The sequence below is a fragment of the Rana temporaria genome, chromosome 1, assembly GCF_905171775.1.
Source record: "Rana temporaria chromosome 1, aRanTem1.1, whole genome shotgun sequence".
Taxonomy (NCBI): Eukaryota; Metazoa; Chordata; class Amphibia; order Anura; family Ranidae; genus Rana; species Rana temporaria.
Genome location: NC_053489.1, coordinates 377,967,005 through 377,994,037, shown reverse-complemented (window position 1 = coordinate 377,994,037; position 27,033 = coordinate 377,967,005). Strand labels below are relative to the sequence as shown.

Sequence of the window (27,033 nt, the reverse complement as noted above, 5' to 3'; positions counted from 1 at the left end):
AGAACAGGTATCTGGGATTATGAGGCCCAGAGCCTGGGGGGAGATGCCTGTCGTGAACTTCAAGTCATGCAGGCTTCTCCCAGTTGTCAGATAGCGTAACGTGGCAACTAGCCTCTGCTCAGTGCTGATGGCTTCCCGCATAACGGTGTCCTGCCTGGTGATATATGGTGACACCAAAGCCAACAGGTGCTGGAAAACGGGGTCAGACATCCTAAGGAAATTCCCATAGTCATCAGGCTTATTCTCCTGGATCTCCCGCAGCAGAGGCATATGAGAGAATTGGTTCCTACGGAGCAACCAATTCATGGTCCATGAACGCCTCCTCACCCTGTTCATGGACTCGTCTAGGTCTAACACAAGAAGACCAGCACACACCGACTGCATAACACAAACTTGACGACGAGCAGGTGCCTGCAACATGGCTAGAAACGAACGACTAATCAGAATGAACGCACTAAACAGAAAGCACTGAAGAACAGCAAGTCATATGAAGAACGACCTGAAAACCAGAAACGAGTGGACAGGAACGCACTGTAAAACAAATACGACCTGACCACACATTCTGAAAGACAAGATACGAACCCACAAGCACAAACTGAACGGCAGAAAACGATCTGAAAGCACGAAGACTGAAAAGTGCGAATCATCACTCACCAAACTTTTACTAACACACGGCAACACGAGATTAGCAAAAGCAGCCCCAAGGGTAGTGCCAATGGAATCGAACTTCCCCTTTATAGTGCCGTTGTACGTGTTGAACGTCACTGCGTTTGAGAATGAAGAGATTTGGTCTTGACAGTGTGTACGCAAAGAAAGCTTGTCAAGATTCTCGACAAGCCTGACAAGGAACTCGTCGAGGAAAACGATGTTTCATTTACGACGAGTTCCTCGGTCGTGTGCATAGGGGTGAACCAGGCCTTAGGCTGGATTCCCACCTAGTCATTTTCAGTGCTTTTTGCATTTTGCAGATTTGCACTACAGAACGTGTTCCATAGGAAACCATGGTAAATGGACTGTAGTGCAAATCTGCAAAATGCAAAAATCACTAAAACTGCATATTTTTGATGCTGAAAGCGGTACAATATTTTGTATGGAAATTTGCCGTTTTACAATGTAGGCCTGTAATTCTTAGGAATAACTCACTTAAATCTGTCCAAACCAGAGTCTAGTATACATCCCAGGTATGACAAAGTTTGAAACACAAAATCATAAATTATAATATAATAAATAACTATAAATAATTATAACAAATAATAATAATAAAAATTATTCAATAATGTGATCAAATCAAAAACACTGAAATTTGCTCAGTTGCAGAATTGTCACTTTCATTACTTTTTAGTGTTTGATGACGAATTTTCCCACAAATCGCTATCGCTCAATTCTAAAAGTGATTCTGGTGTAAAAGCACTTTTGACATAAAGGGACACTTTTTGGTTGCTATGGACAATCTACAGTTTCTAGGCAGAAAAAATATGTATTTAATATAAAAGCGCATGCAGGACACTGGACAGACCACTGGGGACAAAGGGGGGGTGTGTAATTATTTTATACAGTACTGTAATCTGTAAGATTACAGTATACTGTATGTATTGTGTGTTTTTACTATTTTGAATTTGGCGCCGATCTCCGCCCCCATGCGTCATAACTTCGCAGGGAACTGAGCTCGGCGGCACTCGGGGTACTGTGTGAATCGAGCGAGGAGACGGCTTGCTCACACAGCGGGGAGACATCGCAGGATCCAGGGGACAAGGTAAGTAACTTTGCCTGGATCCTGCAATGCGATCCCGAGTCTGGCTCGGGGTTACCGCTATTAGTACTGAAAATCCACCCCGAGCCAGGGAGGTTAATGGCCTTCCATTTATTTAGCTTATTTAGAGTCCATGCACTATACACTATGGGGTTGATTTATTAAAACTGGAGCTTGCAAAATTGGGTGCAGCTCTGCATAGAAACCAATCAACTTCCAGGTTGTTGTTTTTTTGTCAAAGACTAAAGAGGTTGTAAAGGTTTTTAAATAACAAACATGTCATACTTACCTCCACTGTGCAGTTCGTTTTGTACAGAGTGGCCCTGAACGTCCTCTATTGGGATACCTCGGCGGCTGTCTCGGCTCCTCCCTGCAAGAGCTAACCCCTCTCTGGGAAGCTCTCTCCCAAGAGGGTTAGCTTGCGGGCGCGCTCCCATGTGATACAGTTGGCAGCCATAGCCGCCGACTGTATCACTCGGCCCCGGCGCACCGCGTCATTGATTTGATTGACAGCAGCGGGAGCCAATGGCTGTGCCATTGGATGCATTAAGGTAAAAAATCAAAGCTTTACAACCCCTTTAATTGAACAAGCAGCTGCAGAGCATGCAGAGCTGCACCAGATTTAGCACTCTCCAATTTTAAATTTAGTAAATCAATATCTATAAGCCTAATGCTATATCGTAAAACCAGCTGTTAATCTTTATATTCTATCCACATATGATGGACTGTAGTAAGAGAAAGCAACTATGAATGCACACTATGCTGGTCCCAGGCAGGATAAAAGTGGAATGTAACTCAGAAGACTTAGGCCCCGTACAGACGACCAAACATTCTGCTGAAACTGGTCTGCGGGCCAGTTTCAGCAGACATGTTCGGTCGTGTGTAGGCACGAGCGTGCAGGATTCCAGCAAACATTTGCCCGCCGGGCCTTTTCCCAGCAGACAAATATTCCTGGACTTGTTTTAAAACAGTCCGCTGGAATCCTGCCCGCTCGGACATGTTCGGTCGTCTGTACAGACCTACCAAACATGTCCGAGCGCCCGCCATCCCTCGCATGCGTCGAATGACTTTGACGCATGCGTGGAAGCATTTAACTGGCAGGCCCGCCCACGGCGCTGCGTCATCGAGGCGGCGACACGGCGGACACGCCCCGCGGATTGTTTACGTGCGCATTTCTGTACGATGGTTAGTACAGCCATCGGGCAGACATGTACGGTGAAAACGGTCCGGCGGACCGGTTTCATTGTACATGTTTGCTGGTGTGTACACGGCCTTACACAGTTTTTTCATAAATGCAAATCCGTTACCAAAGTTTCAAGTCACTTCTAAGGCCCCTTTCACACTGGGGCGGGAGGTGCGGTGGCGGTAAAGCGCCGCTATTTTTAGCGTCACTTTACCATCGGAATTGCGGCGCATTCAGCCGCTAGCGGTGTGGTTTTACCCCCCGCTAGTGTCCGAAAAAAGGTTAATACCGCCGGCAATGCGCCTCTGCAGAGGCGCATTGCCGGCGGTATAACTGCGGTTTCCCATTGCTTTCAATGGAAAGGAGCGGTGGAGAAGCGGTAAACACACCGCTCCTTCACCACTGCAAAGATGCAGCTAGCAGGACTTTTGAAGCGGTCCTGCTAGAGCACCGCTCCAGTGTGAAAGCCCTCAGTTTCAGGTCAGTTTGCAGGTGCTATTTTTAGCGAAATAGCGCCTGCAAACTGCCCCAGTGTGAAAGGCGTCTAAGATGTGGTTGGTCATCAAACCAATAGTAGATACATACAGTTGTGAGATTTTTGCACAAATAAATTCTAAAATAAGATCTGATCTTCATGTATTAGATGCCTACTAACACTAGATACTGTATTTTTGCATCAGGGGAACTGCATCAGCAAGCCTGTCTGACACCGCAGAAAACAATAGTGATGGTCCCAAAAAATCCCACTTAATTGCTTTTATCCTCATGCAATCTTGACCATCAAATATCTGGAAAGGCCAACAGACATACTGTAGGGACTAGTCAATCTTCTAGCTTTCGTCATCTATGGCTTGCATTAGTGTTAATAAGGGGTAAAACAAAGGAACATTTTATTTTTAAAACGTTTTTACTTGTCAGGTTGCTTTAACTGACATTATGTGCAGATTGAAGTTCATCCCTTTGATCTGCAGATGAATGAAAAGAAAGATACAATAGTAGCAATGGGGTTTATTTACTAAAGACACATTCACTTTGCACTCACTACAAGTGCACTTGGAAGTGCAGTCGCTGTAAATCTGAGGGGAAGATATGAAATCAGGGGAAGCTCTGCTGATTTTATCATCCAATCATGTACAAGCAAAAATGCTGTTTTTTATTTTCCTGGTACAGGCATACCCCACTTTTAAGTACACAATGGGATTTATTTACTAAAGCTGGAAAGCGCAAAATCAGGCTTATTTCTGCATAGAAACCAATGGGCTTCTAACCCCAGCTTGTTCAATTAAGCTTTGGTAATAAAACCTGGAAGCTCATTGGTTTTTATGCAGAAGTGAGCCTGATTTTGCACTTTCCTGCTTTAGTAAATAAACCCCCATTGTGTACTTAAAAGTGGCATATGCCTGTATGCAGTGGCGGCCCGTCCATAGGGGGCGCCTGGGCGCCGCCCCCCTTCCCCCAAAGCCAGTAACAAAAAAAAAAAAAAAATTTTGGCCCTTTAAGAAAAAAAAAAAAGGCCCTTTAACAGCACTACTATGCTCAGAGTGGGAGCCGGTCACAGACTCAGTCCACTGCTATAGCGTCATTGAAGCGTCATGCCAATGCAAGCAGGCAAGATGCTTCATTTGCAGGTTTTTTTTAAGCTATGTGGCTATGTGCTGTGCGCCACGAGCCAATCACGCTCCAGTGTCTCCACAGTCTCCACTCTAATTGGGTCCTGCTGCTTCCTCTCTGCTAAAGGAAATGGGTGGTGCTTTCCAGGGCAGTGTTACTTTCGTTTTGGCTCCAGGAGGAATCTAAGGTAGGAAACTTATTAAAATACTTTATTTGTCTCATTGTCTGTCCTGTCCACCCATCCATGTCCAGGCAGCAGCTTGTGCTGTATGCTCAGCCTGCACTGTGATCGGACTGAGAGAGGACAGGAGTGAGGGGGGAGGGTGCCGTGTGCCATGCTTCACCCAGCAATCATCAGAGCCTTACACATCTTCTGTCTGTGTGTGAGGGCTCTGAATACAGCGTCCTACAGCTGTGCTTAACTTATCACTTATCTCTGTGTGTCTATCTGCCCCCCCCCCTCTCTCTCTGTCTGTGTGTCTCTATGCCTCCCCCCTCTCTCTCTCTCTCTCTCTCTGTGTCTATATGCCCCCCCTCTCTCTCTCTGTCTATCTGCCCCCCCCCTCTCTCTCTCTCTCTGTCTATCTGGCCCCCCCTCTCTCTCTCTCTGTCTATCTGCCCCCCCCCTCTCTCTCTCTCTCTCTCTGTGTCTCTATGCCTCCCCCCTTTCTCTCTCTCTCTGTGTCTATATGCCTCTCTCTGTCTATCTGTCCCCCCCCTCTCTCTCTCTGTCTATCTATCTATCTATCTATCTATCTATCTATCTATCTATGTGTCTATCTATGTATCTATCTATCTATCTCTGTATGTATCTATCTTTGTATCTATCTATCTATCTCTGTATGTATCTATCTATCTATCTATCTATCTGTCTATCTCTGTATCTATCTATCTCTGTATCTATCTATCTCTGTATCTATCTATCTCTGTATCTATCTATCTCTGTATCTATCTCTGTATCTATCTATCTCTGTATCTATCTATCTCTGTATCTATCTATCTCTGTATGTATCTATCTCTGTATGTATCTATCTCTGTATGTATCTATCTCTGTATGTATCTATCTCTGTATGTATCTATCTCTGTGTGTATCTATCTCTGTGTGTATCTATCTCTGTGTGTATCTATCTCTGTATCTATCTCTGTATCTATCTATCTATCTATCTATCTATCTCTTTATGTATCTATCTCTGTATCTATCTATCTATCTATCTATGTGTCTGTATCTATCTATCTATATATCTATCTGTCTATCTATCTATCTCTGTATCTATTTATCTATCTATCTCTGTATCTATCAATCTATCTATCTCTGTATCTATCTCTGTATCTATCTATCTCTGTATCTATCTATCTATCTATCTATCTATCTATCTATCTATCTATCTATCTCTGTATCTATCTATCTCTGTATCTATCTATCTCTGTATCTATCTATCTCTGTATCTATCTATCTCTGTATCTATCTATCTATGTGTCTATATATCTATCTATCTCTGTATGTATCTATCTCTGTATCTATCTCTGTATCTATCTATCTCTGTATCTATCTATCTCTGTATCTATCTATCTATCTATCTCTGTATGTATCTATCTCTGTATGTATCTATCTCTGTATGTATCTATCTCTGTGTGTATCTATCTCTGTGTGTATCTATCTCTGTATCTATCTATCTATCTATGTGTCTGTCTATCTATCTATCTATCTCTGTATATATATATCTCTGTATCTATCTATCTATCTGTCTATCTATCTATCTATCTCTGTATCTATCTATCTATCTATCTATCTATCTCTGTATCTATCAATCTATCTATCTCTGTATCTATCTATCTATCTCTGTATCTATCTATCTCTGTATCTATCTATCTATCTATCTCTGTATCTATCTATCTATGTGTCTATATATCTATCTATCTATCTCTGTATGTATCTATCTATCTATCTATCTATGTGTCTATCTATCTGTCTATCTATCTGTCTATCTATCTATCTATCTCTGTATCTATCTATCTATCTATCTCTGTATCTATCAATCTATCTATCTCTGTATCTATCAATCTATCTATCTCTGTATCTATCTATCTATCTCTGTATCTATCTATCTATCTATCTATCTATCTATCTATCTATCTCTGTATCTATCTATCTATGTGTCTATATATCTATCTATCTATCTCTGTATGTATCTATCTATCTAAAATTTTGGCCCTTTAAGAAAAAAAAAAAAGGCCCTTTAACAGCACTACTATGCTCAGAGTGGGCGCCGGTCACAGACTCAGTCCACTGCTATAGCGTCATTGAAGCGTCATGCCAATGCAAGCAGGCAAGATGCTTCATTTGCAGGTTTTTTTTAAGCTATGTGGCTATGTGCTGTGCGCCACGAGCCAATCACGCTCCAGTGTCTCCACAGTCTCCACTCTAATTGGGTCCTGCTGCTTCCTCTCTGCTAAAGGAAATGGGTGGTGCTTTCCAGGGCAGTGTTACTTTCGTTTTGGCTCCAGGAGGAATCTAAGGTAGGAAACTTATTAAAATACTTTATTTGTCTCATTGTCTGTCCTGTCCACCCATCCATGTCCAGGCAGCAGCTTGTGCTGTATGCTCAGCCTGCACTGTGATCGGACTGAGAGAGGACAGGAGTGAGGGGGGAGGGTGCCGTGTGCCATGCTTCACCCAGCAATCATCAGAGCCTTACACATCTTCTGTCTGTGTGTGAGGGCTCTGAATACAGCATCCTACAGCTGTGCTTAACTTATCACTTATCTCTGTGTGTCTATCTGCCCCCCCCCCTCTCTCTCTGTCTGTGTGTCTCTATGCCTCCCCCCTCTCTCTCTCTCTCTCTCTCTCTCTCTCTCTCTCTGTGTCTATATGCCCCCCCCTCTCTCTCTCTGTCTATCTGCCCCCCCCCCCTCTCTCTCTCTCTCTGTCTATCTGGCCCCCCCTCTCTCTCTCTCTGTCTATCTGCCCCCCCTCTCTCTCTCTCTCTCTCTGTGTCTCTATGCCTCCCCCCTTTCTCTCTCTCTCTGTGTCTATATGCCTCTCTCTGTCTATCTGTCCCCCCCCCTCTCTCTCTCTGTCTATCTATCTATCTATCTATCTATCTATCTATGTGTCTATCTATGTATCTATCTATCTATCTCTGTATGTATCTATCTTTGTATCTATCTATCTCTGTATGTATCTATCTATCTATCTATCTCTGTATCTATCTATCTCTGTATCTATCTATCTCTGTATCTATCTCTGTATCTATCTATCTCTGTATCTATCTATCTCTGTATCTATCTATCTCTGTATCTATCTATCTCTGTATCTATCTCTGTATGTATCTATCTCTGTATGTATCTATCTCTGTATGTATCTATCTCTGTATGTATCTATCTCTGTATGTATCTATCTCTGTGTGTATCTATCTCTGTGTGTATCTATCTCTGTGTGTATCTATCTCTGTGTGTATCTATCTCTGTATCTATCTCTGTATCTATCTATCTATCTATCTCTTTATGTATCTATCTCTGTATCTATCTATCTATCTATCTATGTGTCTGTATCTATCTATCTATATATCTATCTGTCTATCTATCTATCTCTGTATCTATTTATCTATCTATCTCTGTATCTATCAATCTATCTATCTCTGTATCTATCTCTGTATCTATCTATCTCTGTATCTATCTCTGTATCTATCTATCTCTGTATCTATCTATCTATCTATCTATCTATCTATCTCTGTATCTATCTATCTCTGTATCTATCTCTGTATCTATCTATCTCTGTATCTATCTATCTCTGTATCTATCTATCTATGTGTCTATATATCTATCTATCTCTGTATGTATCTATCTCTGTATCTATCTCTGTATCTATCTATCTCTGTATCTATCTATCTCTGTATCTATCTATCTATGTGTCTATATATCTATCTATCTCTGTATGTATCTATCTCTGTGTGTATCTATCTCTGTGTGTATCTATCTCTGTATCTATCTATCTATCTATGTGTCTGTCTATCTATCTATCTATCTCTGTATATATATATCTCTGTATCTATCTATCTATCTATCTGTCTATCTATCTCTGTATCTATCTATCTATCTATCTATCTATCTCTGTATCTATCAATCTATCTATCTCTGTATCTATCTATCTATCTCTGTATCTATCTATCTCTGTATCTATCTATCTATCTATCTCTGTATCTATCTATCTATGTGTCTATATATCTATCTATCTATCTCTGTATGTATCTATCTATCTATCTATGTGTCTATCTATCTGTCTATCTATCTATCTCTGTATGTATCTATCTTTGTATCTATCTATCTCTGTATGTATCTATCTATCTATCTATCTCTGTATCTATCTATCTCTGTATCTATCTATCTCTGTATCTATCTCTGTATCTATCTATCTCTGTATCTATCTATCTCTGTATCTATCTATCTCTGTATCTATCTATCTCTGTATCTATCTATCTCTGTATCTATCTCTGTATGTATCTATCTCTGTATGTATCTATCTATGTGTCTATATATCTATCTATCTATCTCTGTATGTATCTATCTATCTATCTATGTGTCTATCTATCTGTCTATCTATCTGTCTATCTATCTATCTATCTATCTCTGTATCTATCTATCTATCTATCTCTGTATCTATCAATCTATCTATCTCTGTATCTATCAATCTATCTATCTCTGTATCTATCTATCTATCTCTGTATCTATCTATCTATCTATCTCTGTATCTATCTATCTATGTGTCTATATATCTATCTATCTATCTATGTGTCTATCTATCTATCTATGTGTCTATCTATCTATGTGTCTATCTATCTATGTGTCTATATATCTATCTATCTCTGTATGTATCTATCTATCTATCTATGTGTCTATCTATCTATCTATGTGTCTATCTATCTCTCTATCTCTCTCTCTATCTCTGTATCTATCTATCTCTGTATCTATCTATCTCTGTATCTATCTATCTCTGTATCTATCTATCTCTGTATCTATCTATCTATGTATCTATCTATCTATGTATCTATCTCTGTATGTATCTATCTCTGTATGTATCTATCTCTGTATGTATCTATCTCTGTGTGTATCTATCTCTGTGTGTATCTATCTCTGTATCTATCTATCTATGTGTCTATATATCTATCTATCTCTGTATGTATCTATCTCTGTATGTATCTATCTCTGTATGTATCTATCTCTGTGTGTATCTATCTCTGTATCTATCTATCTATCTCTTTATGTATCTATCTCTGTATCTATCTATCTATCTATCTCTGTATATATATATATCTCTGTATCTATCTATCTATCTGTCTATCTATCTATCTCTGTATCTATCTATCTATCTATCTATCTATCTATCTCTGTATCTATCTATCTATCTCTGTATCTATCTATCTCTGTATCTATCTATCTATCTATCTATCTCTGTATCTATCTATCTATGTGTCTATGTATCTATCTATCTATCTATGTGTCTATCTATCTATCTATGTGTCTATATATCTATCTATCTCTGTATGTATCTATCTATCTATCTATCTATCTATCTATCTATCTATCTATGTGTCTATCTATCTATCTATCTGTCTATCTATCTATCTATCTATCTATCTATCTCTGTATCTATCTATCTATCTCTGTATCTATCAATCTATCTATCTCTGTATCTATCTATCTATCTATCTATCTCTGTATCTATCTATCTCTGTATCTATCTATCTATGTGTCTATATATCTATCTATCTATCTCTGTATGTATCTATCTATCTATGTGTCTATCTATCTATCTGTCTATCTATCTCTCTATCTCTCTCTCTATCTCTGTATCTATCTATCTCTGTATCTATCTATCTCTGTATCTATCTATCTCTGTATCTATCTATCTATGTATCTATCTATCTCTGTATCTATCTATCTATGTATCTATCTATCTATGTATCTATCTCTGTATGTATCTATCTCTGTATGTATCTATCTCTGTGTGTATCTATCTCTGTATCTATCTCTGTATCTATCTCTGTATCTATCTATCTATCTCTTTATGTATCTATCTCTGTATCTATCTATCTATCTATCTATCTATCTATCTATCTATCTATGTGTCTGTCTATCTATCTCTGTATATATATATATCTCTGTATCTATCTATCTATCTATCTATCTATCTATCTATCTATGTGTCTGTCTATCTATCTATCTATCTCTGTATATATATATATCTCTGTATCTATCAATCTATCTCTGTATCTATCTATCTATCTATGTATGTATCTATCTCTGTGTGTATCTATCTCTGTATCTATCTATCTCTGTATCTATGTGTCCATCTATCTATCTATCTCTGTATCTATCTATCTATCTATGTGTGTGTCTATCTATCTATCTATGTGTCTGTCTATCTATCTATCTATCTATCTCTGTATATATATCTCTGTATCTATCTATGTGTCTATCTATCTATCTCTGTATGTATCTATCTATGTATGTATCTATCTCTGTATCTATCTCTGTATGTATCTATCTCTGTATCTATCTATCTATCTATGTGTGTGTCTATCTATCTATCTATCTATGTGTCTGTCTATCTATCTATCTATCTATCTCTGTATATATATCTCTGTATCTATCTATGTGTCTATCTATCTATCTATCTCTGTATGTATCTATCTATGTATGTATCTATCTCTGTATCTATCTCTGTATGTATCTATCTCTCTATCTATCTATCTATCTATCTATGTATCTATCTATCTATCTCTGTATCTATCTCTCTATCTCTATATCTATCTATCTATCTCTGTATCTATCTCTCTATCTCTGTATCTATCTATCTATCTCTGTATGTATCTATCTCTGTATGTATCTATCTCTGTATGTATCTATCTCTGTATGTATCTATCTCTGTATGTATCTATCTCTGTGTGTATCTATCTCTGTATCTATCTCTGTATCTATCTATCTCTGTATGTATCTATCTCTGTATCTAGCTATCTATCTATCTATGTGTCTATGTGTCTATCTGTCTGTCTGTCTGTCTATCTATCTATCTATCTATGTGTCTATATATCTATCTAGCTATCTCTGTATGTATCTATCTCTGTATGTATCTATCTCTGTATCTATCTATCTGTCTGTCTGTCTATCTATGTGTCTGTCTATCTATCTATCTATCTCTGTATGTATCTATCTCTGTATCTATCGATCTCTGTATCTATCTGTCTGTCTATCTATCTATCTGTAGCTCTATCTCTCTATCTGTAGCTCTATCTCTCTATCTATATAGCTCTATCTATCTGTCTGTCTATCCAATTATCTATCTATCGGAATATCTGTCTGTCTGTTTGCAGGTCCCATTGTCTGCGAGTGACTTTGGCGGGGGGGAGGGGGGGCTGGGGTTTTGTTTGCGCCCCCCCCAAAAAATGGAGCACCAGCCGCCACTGCCTGTATGTCCCCCTCGGATCTACAGCGACTGCACTTGCCTTTTATAAATAACCCCAATATGTTACGTTGTATCTTTGTATAATCGCAGTCTGGAGCAGTGTTGTTTATAAACACTGGGCTGGATTCAAGAAGCAATTGCGCCTGTGTAACCATAGGTTACACAGGCGCAATTGCTTACTTGCCCCGGCGTAACGAATGCTCCTGATTCAGGAACCTTGTTACGCCGACTGCAGCCTAAGATATGTGCGGCATAAGGCTCTTATGCCCGCATATCTTAGGCTGCATTCTTGCGATGGCCGCTAGGTGGCGTTCCCGTTGTGCTCAGCGTATAGTATGCAAATTGCATACCAACGCCAATTCACAACGTTGTGCGAGCCCTGCGTACGCAATTTACGTCGTTTCCGTACGGCGGTTTTTGCTATTAAGCAGGGGCAGCCAATGTTGCGTATACCCGTCGTTCCCGCATCGCGAAATTTGAAATTTACGTAGTTTGCGTAAGTGAATCGTGAATGGTGCTGGACGCCATTCACGTTCACTTTGAAACAAATGACGTCCTTGCGACGTCATTTGCCGCAATGCACGTCGGGAAAGTTTCCCGACGGAGCATGCGCTCTACGATCGGCGCGGGAACGCGCCTAATTTAAATGATTCCCGCCCCCTACGGGATCATTTAAATTGCGCGCGCTTGCGCCGGGCATTTTGCCGGCGCGCCCACGCAATTTACGGAGCTACTGCTCCATGAATCAAGGGCAGCGCAGCAAATTTGCGGGGGCGCAGGGCAAAAACGTTGCCCTGCGCCTCCGTAAAAAATGCGCAATTCTACCTGAATCCAGCCCACTGATTTAGACTGCTTTTTTGATGGCTAAAGCTGCTGACTTCTCCTCTGAGTATACAGTAATGCAGCTTTGATTAATCACATCCAACAATTGCTGTATACTGACTGGGAGGAGGGGTCAAGGAAGCAGGGCAGAGAGACTGGATGTGCTACACATGTCCTGTGTACAATGATGACTTTTTTTTGTTTTGGGCATGTAGGACGCCCAAAGTCTATAACTAGTTAGGAAACCATACGCACAACAATTTATATGACAATATCTTTATTAAATGAATCAAGATTGTTGATGGAAAAATGTATGTGAACCACCTAGAAGTCGTTCATACAGGAATCTGTATAATGCTAAATTGTTCATTAACTTTTTCTTAAAGTGTCATGTTCCATTAATGGAAAGTGCTTTGTTTCACTATTATGGAATACAACATTTACATTGCCAGGTTATTTAAAAAAACACAAGGAAATCCTCTGAACCAAATATAATAAACATACAAGTAAGAACAGTAACATAGGGCCAGATCCACAAAAGGGATACGCAGGCGTATCTGCTGATACGCCGTCGTATCCCTGTTTCTAACTATGCGGCTGATTCATAGAATCAGTTACGCATAGATATTCCTAAGATCCGGCAGGTGTAATAGTTTTACACTGTCGGATCTTAGGATGCAGTACCGCGGCTGCCGCTGGGGGCATTTCTCGTCGAAATTCTGCGTCGGGTATGCAAATTAGCACTTACGGAGATCCACGAAGCGTTTTCCCTTTGTGAAGTCTCCGTAAGTTGTTAGTTTGACATCGCAAATATAGGGCTGCTTTTACAAAGTGCAAAGTTAGTACACCTTGTAAAAGTATACCCTTCTTTCCCGCGTCGCTGTCAAAAAATGTTTTACATTTTTTTTTTTTCCCCGCCGCATCTCTTTTTTTGCCCGACGCAACTTTTTTTTACCCGGCGCGATTCACAAAACTCGGCGCAATGTAACTTTGCGCAAAGCACGTCGGGAAAATTGCGTCGGGAGCATGCGCAGTACATCCGGCGCGGGAGCGCGCCTAATTTAAATGGGACTCGCCCCATTAGATTGGGCCCGCCTTGCGCCGGACGGATTTAAGTTACACCGCTGCAAATTTCTAGGTAAGTGCTTTGTGGATCGGGCACTTAGGTAGAAATTTTGCAGGGGTGTAACTTAAATCTGAATATTTAAGTTGCGCCCGCTGTACGTGGATCTGGCCCATAGTGCCAACGTTTCCAATAAATAACTCATGACTGAGCAAGAATATTCCATCTCTATTCCTATTGTGGTGTCAACCCCAAATTTTGGATCTTCTTTAACTTTCGGTAATAACAAAAAAAGTAGTGAGTTTGAGTCTCCCTAAAGGGCTGTACACAAGGACTGAATGTTGGACGGCATCGGCCGGTTCAATAGAAACCGGCCTGGCATTCGGCCTGTGTGTACAGCAGCTGGTCCAACAGAAAAAGGTCTGCCAATCGGCACCCGATGGCTGAGAGGGCTGACCGGTGTGTTCTGGTGGGGGCTGTCCCCCTGTCAAAACACAAAAGCTCAGCAGGGGAGATCGCTCTACTAACATCGGATTTTGTTAGTACAGTGGCTCCTTCTGAGCTCTTCACTTTTATTAAACTTTAACTGCTGCACGTCGATATACGTCGGCAGAATGGCACGGGCAGTCAAATGGGCGTATCTGTACGTCCCTTTAAATTTAAAGCCCAGCGGGCGCACGGGCACAGCCGCCGTGTGCCTCGTTAGGGCACCCGCGTGTCTCGGGAAGTGGCCCACGATTACGGTCGCCAAAGGCAGAACAGGGGGATGCCTTTGTAAACAAGGCATTCCCCTGTTCTGCCTAGTGACATGTCAGGAATCTACTGTTCCCTGTGATCGGGAACAGTGATCGCTGACGTGTCACTGGTAGCCCCTCCCCCTAACAGTTAGAATCACTCCCTAGGACACACTTAACCCCTTCAGCGCTACCTAGTGGTTAACCCCTTCACTGCCATTTTCAAAGTAATCACTGCATTTTTATAGCACTGATCGCTGTAAAAATGACAATGGTTCCAAAAATTTGTCAAAAGTATCCGATATGTACACCATAAAGTTGCAGTCACGATAAAAATTGCAGATCGCCGCCATTACTAGTAAAAAACAAATGAATAATAAAAATGCCATAAAACAGTCCCCTTTTTTTGTAGACGCTATAACTTTTGTGCAAACCAATCAATATACGCTTATTGCGATTTTTTTTTTACAAAATTATGTAGAAGAATACGTATCGGCCTAAACATTAATTTGGGATAACTATTATAGCAAAAAGTACTTGGCCTTGGACTAACTTTTTGCCCATCAGCTGATATGGACAAATTTCAGCTGATAAAAGACACACATTTATTTGCTCGACGCTTACTATTTAAGGTTCTTTATGACAAACCGAAACAATCAGACGGCATTGATTTTTCATTGATGGATTACACTGATCGGGAACTCCAGGCAATGGATGACCTGATGTGTCTATGGGAGGAGGGTCAGACTGGAGATGATACCACACCAAGATCTGTTGGTCTGGTCGTCTCTGGTGTGACCTTCCCTCCCCCGGCTTCATACAAGCCCAAATCGAGATCTTTTCCATCTTTACAGATGAATCCCAACCTTTGGGCTTTTGTTCAACAAGTGACTAATGAAATTCAACTTATGGACTTGAACAGGAGGGTTGATAAAAACTTGTCCCCTGCTCTGTTGAAAGCTGTGTCTGACTTGCAAAACCATCCCGGATTGATCATAAAGCCAGCCGATAAAGGCGGAAACGTCGTTGTCATGGATGTCGGGGCATATGAGTCCATGTGCCTCGACATCCTTGGCAATAAAGACTGGTACAGACCGATCTCTAAGACTTTAATAGAAAACTTCAATAAGGAGTACTATGAACTGATTTTTGAAGCCTATCAAAAAGGCACGATCGATTTAAATACCTGGAATTTTTTGAACGTAAGGGAATCCAAAATCCCTACATTCTATGCACTACCAAAAGTTCATAAATCTTTAGAACATCCCCCAGGTCGACCGATCGTTTCGGGATGCAACGGTTTAACAGAAAAAGCCAGCACCTTGGTGGACAGATATTTGTTACCACATGTTACGTCTCTTCCCTCTTATGTAAAGGACACCATCCACCTGCTCCAAACTCTGGATGGTAAGTCCATTCCACCTGGATCTTGGCTGGTGGCCCTCGACGTGGAGAGTCTGTATAACTGTATACCACACTCCAAAGGCCTTGAAATTATATCCATAGAATTACAGGCACGTGGCCTAAACTCTGATCCCTACAATGCTTTTGTCCTGAAACTTTTGAAGTTTATCTTAACAAGAAATGTATTTATGTTCGACTCCTCCCACTTCCTCCAGATACAGGGAGTGGCTATGGGGACCAAGTGTGCCCCTAGCTACGCTAACCTGTATCTGGGGGGGTGGGAGAAGGAGATCTTTTCGAACATATGTCTGTCAAAACTGCTGTCTAAGGCCATTAAATGGTACAGATATATAGACGACATACTGATTTTGTGGTATGGCTCTAGGGAGGAACTCACACTCCTTATGCAATTACTGGCTATTAACACCTTCAACCTAAAGTTCACTATGGAATGTAGCCAAACTGATGTAAGTTTCCTGGATCTGCGTATCCATGTTGACCGTATGGGTCGCTTGCATACATCACTGTATCGCAAGCCGTCTGCGGGCAACACCGTTCTGCACGCGACCAGTGCCCACCCTGAACCACTCTTGGATAGCATTCCTTACAGCCAGTTCCTGAGGCTCAAAAGAAACTGCACCAGAGACACAGATTTCCACGCTGCAGCTAATGATCTATACTGTAGATTACTCTCCAGGGGCTACAGTCGATCCTTGCTCAAAAGATCATTCAACAAGGTGATCAGACTAGACCGATCTAATCTTATTTATTCAAATGCCAACAAACAACCTAATAAAACTGACTCTATCAGAATAGTGACCAAATTTTCGCAACAGCATATTCAAATGCGACAGATTTTTAAAAAATTTTGGCCCCTACTTCTAGCCGACAATACGATATCAAAATATATAAAACCATATCCTGAAATCACATTTAAACGGACTCCCTCACTGAGGGATCGCCTTGTCCAAAGTCACCACACCAGAAAGGAATGTGAGACATCTACTACCAAAGGTACTTTTTCTTGTGGTAACTGTGACATTTGTCGGTTTATATATACCAATGACGTCACTCTTTTACCCAACGGTCGCATTCACAAACTTAAGTTCCGTGTCACCTGTCAATCGGTGGGCGTCGTCTACTTGGCATCTTGCCAATGTGGATGTTTCTATGTTGGCAAGACCAAGAGACCGTTTTTTAAACGCATTAGAGACCATGTCAACCCTCTATATAAGCGTCTAATGACCACTGCTTTAAACAGACATGTAGGTTGCCTACATGACTTTGATCTTAACGCTGTAAGTTTCTCAGCCCTGGAGCATGTTCCTATACATGTTCGAGGTGGAGGAATTGACCAGACCTTACTCCAACTTGAAACCAAATGGATACATCAGTTAGATGCCACTAAATTTCCGGGGTTGAACGAATATATCAGTTTCAAGCCCTTTCTGTGAAAGAAATATTTATAAGAAATTCTATTATTCAAATAAAATGGTGTGGCCTCTACGTTATTCCATCTAAGAAAGGTGTTATGGTCTGGTCATTTCCTCCTTCCTCATTACATCCTGCTCTATTGCCACTCTCCAGCAGGTCCTACATGTATTCTACTTTGACCACCAAACTCTTTGCCCCATATTCCATCTAGTGGGCAAGTTCCGGCACTGGCTAAAATCAACCCACCTGCTCCCATTTATGATGGGGGCAATAATGTGTTATATATTGCTATATACCATTATAACAACCACATTCACTTCTTTTGAATATTGATGTATAATTTATGAATCAATAATAATGTTGTCGATTTTTGACTGTATGTATTGAAATATACTGAATACATATGTTTGTACATATAGTGTAAACCCTACATTTTTCATTTTATTGGTAAATATGTTGTATATAATTTTTTATTTTGGCTTGGGTCTCTGGCTTGGCAATTTTTCCTTTCTGGGTTCACCTATATGTGGGACTAGCTTGAGCCCTAATTAGTTCTGGAGGTAGTGCGCATCCTTCCCAATAAGCCACTACAGCCCTTTTCCATACATCAGCCCATTCACATCCCTGTTCAGGGTCTCTCTCCCCTTCTTATTAGTGATTTTTTGTTTGTTCTAATTCTTTATTATATTTTGACTTCTACAATATACGATCTACTGCTTTTGCTTTCATGTTTGATTGCTTGGTTTGCCTTGATCAGTCAGCTTGCGGTCATGGTCCACGCTGCCCTGTGTATGTGTGACTGTTTTGGTGCTGCTGGCTGGCAATCGCTCTCTTTTAGTGCTCTGTGTTCCTCCCCTCTGCACTCATACGTTTCCTTCCTTTTTTCCTTTTTCTCCAGAGTGCGGCTCCGCTGATTGGCCGGTGTCATCATATGACACGGCTGCTTCAGCGCTAAGGAGTGTGGGAATTGTAGGCATCTCAGCGACCATGTGACCTCTGAGATCCAATCGCGATGCACCCGCCTCCCCAACAGGCTATATATAGCATGATATGATCATTATCTGTCTGCTACCAACAGGGTACTGACAGATGTCTTTATTCCTCTTAAAGATAGGTAAGTTTCCATCCTGCAACCATTCACTCTCCTCACTATTGTCTCCTCTGTGTAAGGTTTGAATACTTATGGCTAAACCTTCACTTTTTTATTTATTTTCATTCATTTTCCACCCTTTTTAAAGGAGATTATCTGTGGACTGTTCAGCTGCAATTGACTGGTCCTTGATTTTTGCTGCAAACGACTATCCTTTGACTCTCTATCACCAGCTGATGTTTGCTTGCACTCAGACTGTTCATCTAGTTAAATACTTCATGTAAGTTGATCCCTTGCTTACACTTAGAAATTTAGTTACCCATGTTCTCACTAACTTTATGAAGTATACTAAATCTATTCAAACACTTTTTTTTTTTTTTCTCAGATGAATTGAGGCTCTTCAGTGCCCATGTTATTGTTTTACTTAATTCCCCTGTATTCACCTTGATTTTATTACGCTTCAAGGTATGGCTGTTTTACATATATTAACCCTATTGACTCTATTATGGATTTGTTTAATTAGTTGAAACAGATCATAATTTAATAACACATATCCTAACATAGATTCTTTTTCTTCTGTATTTTTAAGTCCTGTCAGTTGAACTTGGATTTCAATATCCACCCTGAGGGGGCTTTTCCTTGACTGGCTGTGCATGAAGCTAGGGTAGGTTTTATTTCTCCTACCTATGGAATTTTGCTGCCAGCCCCCTCTCATGGGCTGAACAGCATTGGCTGCTACTAGGCTGTGGATATATGCGCATTTGCTCCTATGAACTTTGGTTTCTCTTGCCCCGCCAGAGATCCCAGCCAAACTTTTGTTTGTACTCTATATACATGACATGTTTTGTTGAACATATATAATCGAAGTTCTTTTAGAGCTTATATTGTATGCATATGTTAAAATTGTTTTATTCTTTTTCATCTCTTTAGAGTAATCTAGAGAGACGATCTTGTCCTAATTCCCCTGAAGAAGCCAAGAGGCGAAACTAGTAGGGTCGACCTGATCGAAAAAATTATTTCTAGATCTTGCTCCCACAAAATAATTTATGCACTATCTGTATATTGAATTACTATATTTTGTAAAAATTGAATGAATAAACCTTTTTTATATATTTTTATATATACATACATACTTTGTCTGGTTTTCTTCATCGCACCGCAATAATCCCCCCAACTCTTCCAAAAAATTCCCCTCCTTTGAATCTATTTTGGAATGAGGTGCTGTATCCTTTTTTAGGACTCTCGATCACATACCCCCCAATCTGCTTTTTTTTTTAATTGTCGCTATATTTTTGTTTATCGTGCAAAAAAAAAACTGATTTAAGATTTTATAATTGAGAAATGATTGCAGGCACAGACCTTAGCTGCAATTTTCTTCCCACAGCTGCTATATTAATAATCGTATTGATTTCAGCAGAGCCATTATTTTAGACCACAAACATTCTGTTGGCACACAGAAGCCAACAGTCCATTTTTAACTTCACCATTAGACCTTCTTTGCCCTTCCCAGTTATTAATAAAACAAATTTGATAAAACGAACATTTCACCATAGCATTTGCTTCTATCCATAGGTCACTGCAAACAGCTGACACTGACAACTGAAAGAGGCAGCTGTCACCATCTTTTCGTCCCATGCATGTAGGCTTAAAGAAAACCTTTCACCTTCTAAGATTGATAGTTGTCTGGCTTTCATGATGATCTTTTGAAAATTATTTGTTTGCCTTGTTGGATATATGCAACAAACTATAGCTCAGAATGCAGTTTAGATAAAGGACACAAGATGTCGCTAGTGATCATTGATATGATAGACTGTGTTCTTTATGTTGTGTTTTCTGTATCACACTAGTTGGTTTTCTCTTCCTGCTTGTAATCTGTGTGTTCTTCTTACCATGATGCAGAGAGACATCTTTGTCTGCCTGATGATCCTACAATAAACAAGCCAGTTCCTGTTACTACAGAATATGTCTGATCTGAATTGGACTCCGCTGCACTTATACATCATACTCTGCAACAGGTTATGGGCCCAGAGTCCGGATAAAGTCTTATGACCAGGTGCGGCCTAAGCAGAACAAAAGCCTGAACGGAAGACAGCGTGGCTGATGGGGAGATCGACATAAAGAAGCTTTCCAGTGACATCTCCTATAGACAAGTAAGACTGTTTATATATAAAGGAGGGATAAAATGGCCGGAAACTCAGAGCTTAAACTCTCAGTGGCAAAGCTGAATAATGACAATTACCAGCTATGGAAGTTTAAAGTGGAAATGCTGTTATCCAGAGATGACTTGTGGGAGGTTACCACTACAGACAGACAACAGGATAATAATCAGGACTGGGACAAGGGATCTGATAATATCCCCTTGTCCAGTCACTATCAAATGTGAGTGTTGCATCAAATCCAAAGCCACAAGAGCAACACTTCCCAAAGTCAGTCAAAAGAGAGCTTCAAGACCACTTGACTTAGTTCACAGTGACGTGTGTGGTCCCCTAAACCCACCAACACCTGAAGGCAACAGGTACATAGTGACTTTCATAGACGACTATTCAAGATATACAGTCACCTACCTAATGCAACACAAGAGTGAAGTTTTCGACAAATTACAAGACTATGTAACAAAGACAAGTAACAAGTTTCAGAGGAAGCCTCTCATACTCCGGAGCGATAATGGAGGTGAATTCACAGGAGGTAAGATACAAGAGTACTTAAAAAGGCACGGAATAGAACATCAAAAGACAGTTCTGTATACACCAGAACAAAATGGAGTAGCTGAAAGAAAGAATAGAACTCTGACCGAAATGATCAGATGTATGCTGACAGATTCTGGACTACCACAAATATACTGAGGTGAGGCAGTAATGACAGCTACATATTTGCAGAACAGACTTCTTTCCAGAACAGTGGAGAAAACCCCATATGAACTATGGCACAATGAGAAACCAAGTGTAAAACATCTAAGAGTTTTTGGATGCAAAGCATTTGTCTACATACCTGAAGAAAAACACACCAAACTCCAAAACAGAGCATTTGAAGGTATCTTCGTTGGATACAGTGACAATGTCAAAGGTTACAGAATCCTAGATCCCAAAACAGCCAAGGTTACCATCAGCAACAGCTTAACTTTTGTTGAAGATTTAAGCGACAATGTAATGACAATAGTAGAAGCAAGAATACAAGAGAAAACTGACATTGACCAGCCCATCTCTGTAACTTCTGAACAGTTGAAGTGAGTATAGACTCAACCAGTACTGAAGAGCAGACACAAGAAGGCTCAGACACAAAAATGAGACGGTCAACAAGAGAAAACAAAGGTAAACCACCTATACGTCTCTCATACAAAGCAAGTACTGCCAGTATCAACGAACCTGTAAAATGGGAAGACATATCTCAACTTTCAGAACAAGAAGCAACTAAATGGATAAAGGCTTCTGAGGAAGAGATAAAATCCATGCATGACACTAAAACATGGACACTTACAGAACTACCACCAGGAAGGAAAGCCATAGGCTGTAGATGGACTTTTAAAGTGAAATACAATGCAGATGGCACAATTGAACGATACAAAGCAAGACTAATAGCCAAAGGCTATTCTCAAAAATATGGAGAGGACTACGATGAGACATTTGCACCAGTAGTCAAGCACACTACAATACGGACTTTACTGACAGTAGCCATCACAAGGAAAATGCAAGTGAAACATTTTGATGTGAAAACCGCGTTTCTACATGGCGATTTAACAGAAGAAATCTACATGGAACAACCGCCAGGATTCAAAGATGAACAAAGGTCAGACCTAGTATGCAAACTTCGCAGGAGTATATATGGCCTAAAGCAAGCCGCCAGAGCGTGGAATATAAAAATAAATGAAGTGCTTACAGATCAAAACTTTCAAAGGAGCAAAGCAGACCCCTGCTTATACACAAAGAAATTGGCAAACAGATGGATCTATTTGCTTATTTATGTGGATGATATCCTGATTTGTTTTGAGCAAGAAGGGGATGAAGCAGAAATACTTGAAAAGCTAAACCAGCACTTTGACACCAAGGACCTCGGCAACATAAAGAATTACCTCGGCATCCAGATCGAGAGAGAGGAAGATGGCAGCTTTCTTCTGAATCAAAGACACAAAATACAAGAAATAATTAAAACTTTTGGAATGGAAGACGCCAAACCAGTGAAATCTCCCATGGAAACCAACTACCTAAAGGAGATGAAATGTCAAGATAACCCATTACCAACTAATACTCAATACAGGAAAGCAATAGGGAAATTGCTGTACCTTACCACAGCTACAAGGCCTGACATTGCAGCAACAGTTGGAATCCTATGCAGAAAGGTTTCAATACCAAATCAAAAGGACTGGAATGCTGTAACGCGAATGATTCGCTATCTTAAAGGGACTTTGCACTACAAGCTCAAGTTACCAGCAAGCGATGAGAGCACCTTAACAGGATATGTGGATGCTGACTGGGCAGAAGACACCAATGACAGAAAATCTACCAGTGGTTACTTATTTTTCCTGTCAGGAGGCGCCATCAGTTGGACTAGTAAGAAGCAACTCACTGTTTCACTGTCATCTACTGAAGCAGAATACATTGCTGCAGCGGAAGCAAGCAAAGAAGTTACATGGCTGAGACAGCTATTAACAGATTTAGGTCAACCACAGTTGGGACCAATAGAAATCTATGAGGACAATCAAGGATGCATTCGACTTGCACATACGGAAGGAGTTAATTCAAGAACCAAGCACATTGATGTGAAGTTTCACTTTCTTAGGGATCTTCAAGAGCAAGGTCTTGAGTTACTTTATTGCCCAACAGAGGAAATGACAGCAGACATCCTTACAAAGCCTCTGACTGCGGAAAGACATTCAAAGCTTACGAAGAAGATAGGTTTAATGGACTAAGCCTCAGTTTGTTGAGAAGGGGTGTTGGATATATGCAACAAACTATAGCTCAGAATGCAGTTTAGATAAAGGACACAAGATGTCGCTAGTGATCATTGATATGATAGACTGTGTTCTTTATGATATGTTGTGTTTTCTGTATCACAGTGATGTACTCGTTGGTTTTCTCTTCCTGCTTGTAATCTGTGTGTTCTTCTTACTATCAGGCAGAGAGACATCTTTGTCTGCCTGATGATCCTACAATAAACAAGCCAGTTCCTGTTACTACAGAATATGTCTGATCTGAATTAGACTCCGCTGCACTTATCCATCCTACTCTGCAACATGCCTGATCCAGAACAAATACACAAAGTATGAAAATGTAAAAAAATAACTTGTGTCCTTATTTTCTTGCTTGTTCTGAGTTAATGATCCACAATATTAAAACCAGAGGGTCATCATGACAGCCAGACATGTAACCTATTATTATAAATATACAGGATGTATATAGCGCCATCAGTTTGCGCAGCACTTTATAATTTAAAAGGGAGACAACACAGCAACAATACAATTCAGGGTTAGAAGGGCCCTGCTCCTAGCAGCTTACACTTTATTAAATAGAGTCAGCAATAGAAGCTTCCATGTATCTCTGATATTAGGTTTCCTTTAGTCTACTGTAACACCAACCACCCAAGGAGTATGGGAGCATAGCACCAAACTGTCCCTGATTTCCAGGGCCTGTCCCTGATTTGAAGCAATGTCCCTCATTCCTCCTCATTTGTCCCTCATTTTAGTCTGATCTATATAGTTGTATATAAAATGCACTTTGTATCTATCAAAAAGTGTTTTCCAGTGCTAAACCTTTCATCTGATTTCTAAATGGCTGCATTTGTTAATTCCAAAAGCCAATATAAGGGAATAGTAGTATTAAAAAAACACTTGTGGGTTTAACCAATCGGGTTCTCCTTTAAGGGGGCGTGGCTGGGTGTGTCTTATGCCTGCATACTTTTGCTGATGGGTGTCCCTCATTCCCATCTCAAAAAGTTGGGTGGTATGTGGGAGGGTTACCAACAGGGGCCTATCCGTGCATTTGGCCCCTTGCAGGATGCCAGATGTATAGATTCCAATGGAGGGGGGGTTGAAGCACCTCATTAGAACCAGAGGCTCTAATAGGCTTCAAAATAGGGTGGGTTCAGGGCACAAGCACTGCGAACCGAGCCCACCTAGGTGTGTTACAATAGCAAATGAATATTCGCTATTGTAACACTGATCCTCCTCCCATCAAATCAGGAAGCGGGTCACCTGATTGTCTGAAAGGACAGGTTATTCTATTGGATGCCTAGGAGGAGGGGTGGAGACCCATGGCGGAAACCACTGTGATGGCGGAGAGACCACAGGAGCCGCTGCCCATCACCTGTCACCTGCCCCACCTAGATGGGGTAAGTGCCGGACCGACCGGCAGACAGCCAGGGGTGGGGGAGAGGTGCCGCAGTCCGCTCGGGGCGGACTGTATGCCATCCCCACAAAAAGAAAAAAAAACACCAGCTGCCACTAGTTTCCAATATGTTAGGTGAAGCTCATAGCTCCCAACTTTTCCTCATTTATAGGAACTGTCCCTCTTTCGAGACCAAACCCATCTATCCTATGTGCAACCTCAGGTTTCCATTATTTTAGTGTATTTAATGTGTACATCTCTATGCAAAATGTATTATTGTACAACAGAACGTGTTTTGACAGGGGGAACCCTCCAGTCAGCGCTCTCAGCCATTGGCCGAGAGCTCTTCGGGAGTCAGTCAGCTTCTGGTTTTCCAGCATGCACGTCCGACAGAGTTCAGCCAAACGGTCAGCTTCTGTCAGACTGTCTGAGATACACGGGCCGAATGTCAGCCGGTTTTTATTGAACCAGCCAATAACTCCTGACATTCGGCATGTGTGTACTGGACATAAGAATTGGTAAGCTGCAATGTAATAAATGTTTGCATTTGGGTTTAATATCACTTTAACACTTAAGACCCGGACCATTATGCAGGTTAAGGACCTTGCCCCTTTTTGCAAAACGGCACTGCGTCACTTTAACTGACAATTGCGCGGTCATGCGATGTGGCTCCCACAAATAGAGCTTTCTTTTGGTGGTATTTGATCACCTCTGCGGTTTTTATTTTTTGCGCTATAAACAAAAATAGAACGACAATTTTGAAAAAAATTCTATATTTTTTACTTTTTGCTATAATAAATATCCCCCCAAAAAAATATATATATATATGTAGCCCTGTTGTGATTTTCAGCCATTTAAGAGGATGTAGATTATATATATATATATTATATATTGCAGCAGGTGGAGCCAGAGAGCACAGATTTGGAGGCTGCAGTACAGAACAGACATAGAGATACATTTCTACAGCAAGGGGCTGGATAACTGCATTTCCCAGGAGGCTTTGAGACAGGAAGTTCCGGGAGAGAGGGGAGTCAGGAGGAAGTAGTGAGGAGAGGGAGTCTGGAACAAGGACCCAGGCAAGACAGATCTGCATCACAGGGTGATTTAAGACGGCCTGTGTCAGAGCTGTGTGTTTGCCACTGAGACACAGGCTCTATGCAATAGTTCTTGGAGAGACTGATGTTCGTCTACTGAAACAGAGAGAGACTGTGTTTTGAGCGATAGAACTGAGGCCTGGTCGCAGGGCCGATCCAGCCACCGGAGTAATCCAGCCTGCCCAACTGAGTGAGTGGAGCTGACGGAGGTTATTGCCAGATTCCCCAGACGGCCCCTAGACGATCTGAGATGTCCTGCCGGAGGCTTTAAAAGACTGCATCCATTTCACAGACGTCGGTCTGAGGAGAGAGGGACATTCGCTTCCGCAGACAATCATCCTCCTTTCCCAAAGAGACACTAGAAGTGGTGAGCGGCCTTTGGCCATTGCAACAAGTGTATTTCCTACATCTGTCATACATCCAGGGCCCCAACGTTGGCTAGCCTAGGACAGTACTACTGGCCAGTAGTTTAGGGTGGGGTAGATACTGCTAAGTATATATATATTACTGTTCATTGCATTCAATCTAAATGTATTATCTCATCCTGTTATTAGTTGTATTATATTAGAGTGGGGAGACATTAAGGGCTTTTGCTCTATCCCACAGTTATTAAATCTGTTATAAAGCTTCACAAGGTGTGCTGGTGTGCTGTGGATTCATTGTTTGTGGTGTGTCACAGAGGTGAGACAGAAGACCCGATAATTCAGCGGCTCCTTCGGGGGTGAGCGCTACACGTGGGGTGCTCGCCCGGGATTTCTTCTGATACCGCTTGCAAAGTGATAACCGCACAAACGAGCCAGCAATGGATCCAAACACCGCAGCAGAGTGGTGCAAAGAACAAAATGGCCAATTAGGGCTGAGTATAGTAATGGACATTCCTGCTGACAAATGGACAGAGGAACAGATCCGTCAAGCAGTAACTACACTAGCACCTGACCAGAAAGTGTTTGTAATAGACACGAAAATAGATCAAAAAGTCTCCCATACCTATGCCCTACTAGAATGGAAGAAAGGAGTCCCAACCTGCTTCCAGGGTGATAGCATCCAGCTAGCTGGAGAAGTTAAAGCA

At 41.0% G+C, this 27,033-nt stretch overlaps 1 long non-coding RNA gene across 1 annotated transcript; it reads left to right on the top strand.

Moving 5' to 3' along the window:
- The first annotated feature begins 18,903 nt into the window (after nucleotides 1-18,903).
- On the top strand, nucleotides 18,904-19,585 carry LOC120924949. Its single transcript, XR_005746485.1, has 3 exons — nucleotides 18,904-19,018; nucleotides 19,143-19,217; nucleotides 19,484-19,585. It is a non-coding gene; the product is annotated as an uncharacterized LOC120924949 (long non-coding RNA).
- The last annotated feature ends 7,448 nt before the right edge of the window (nucleotides 19,586-27,033 follow it).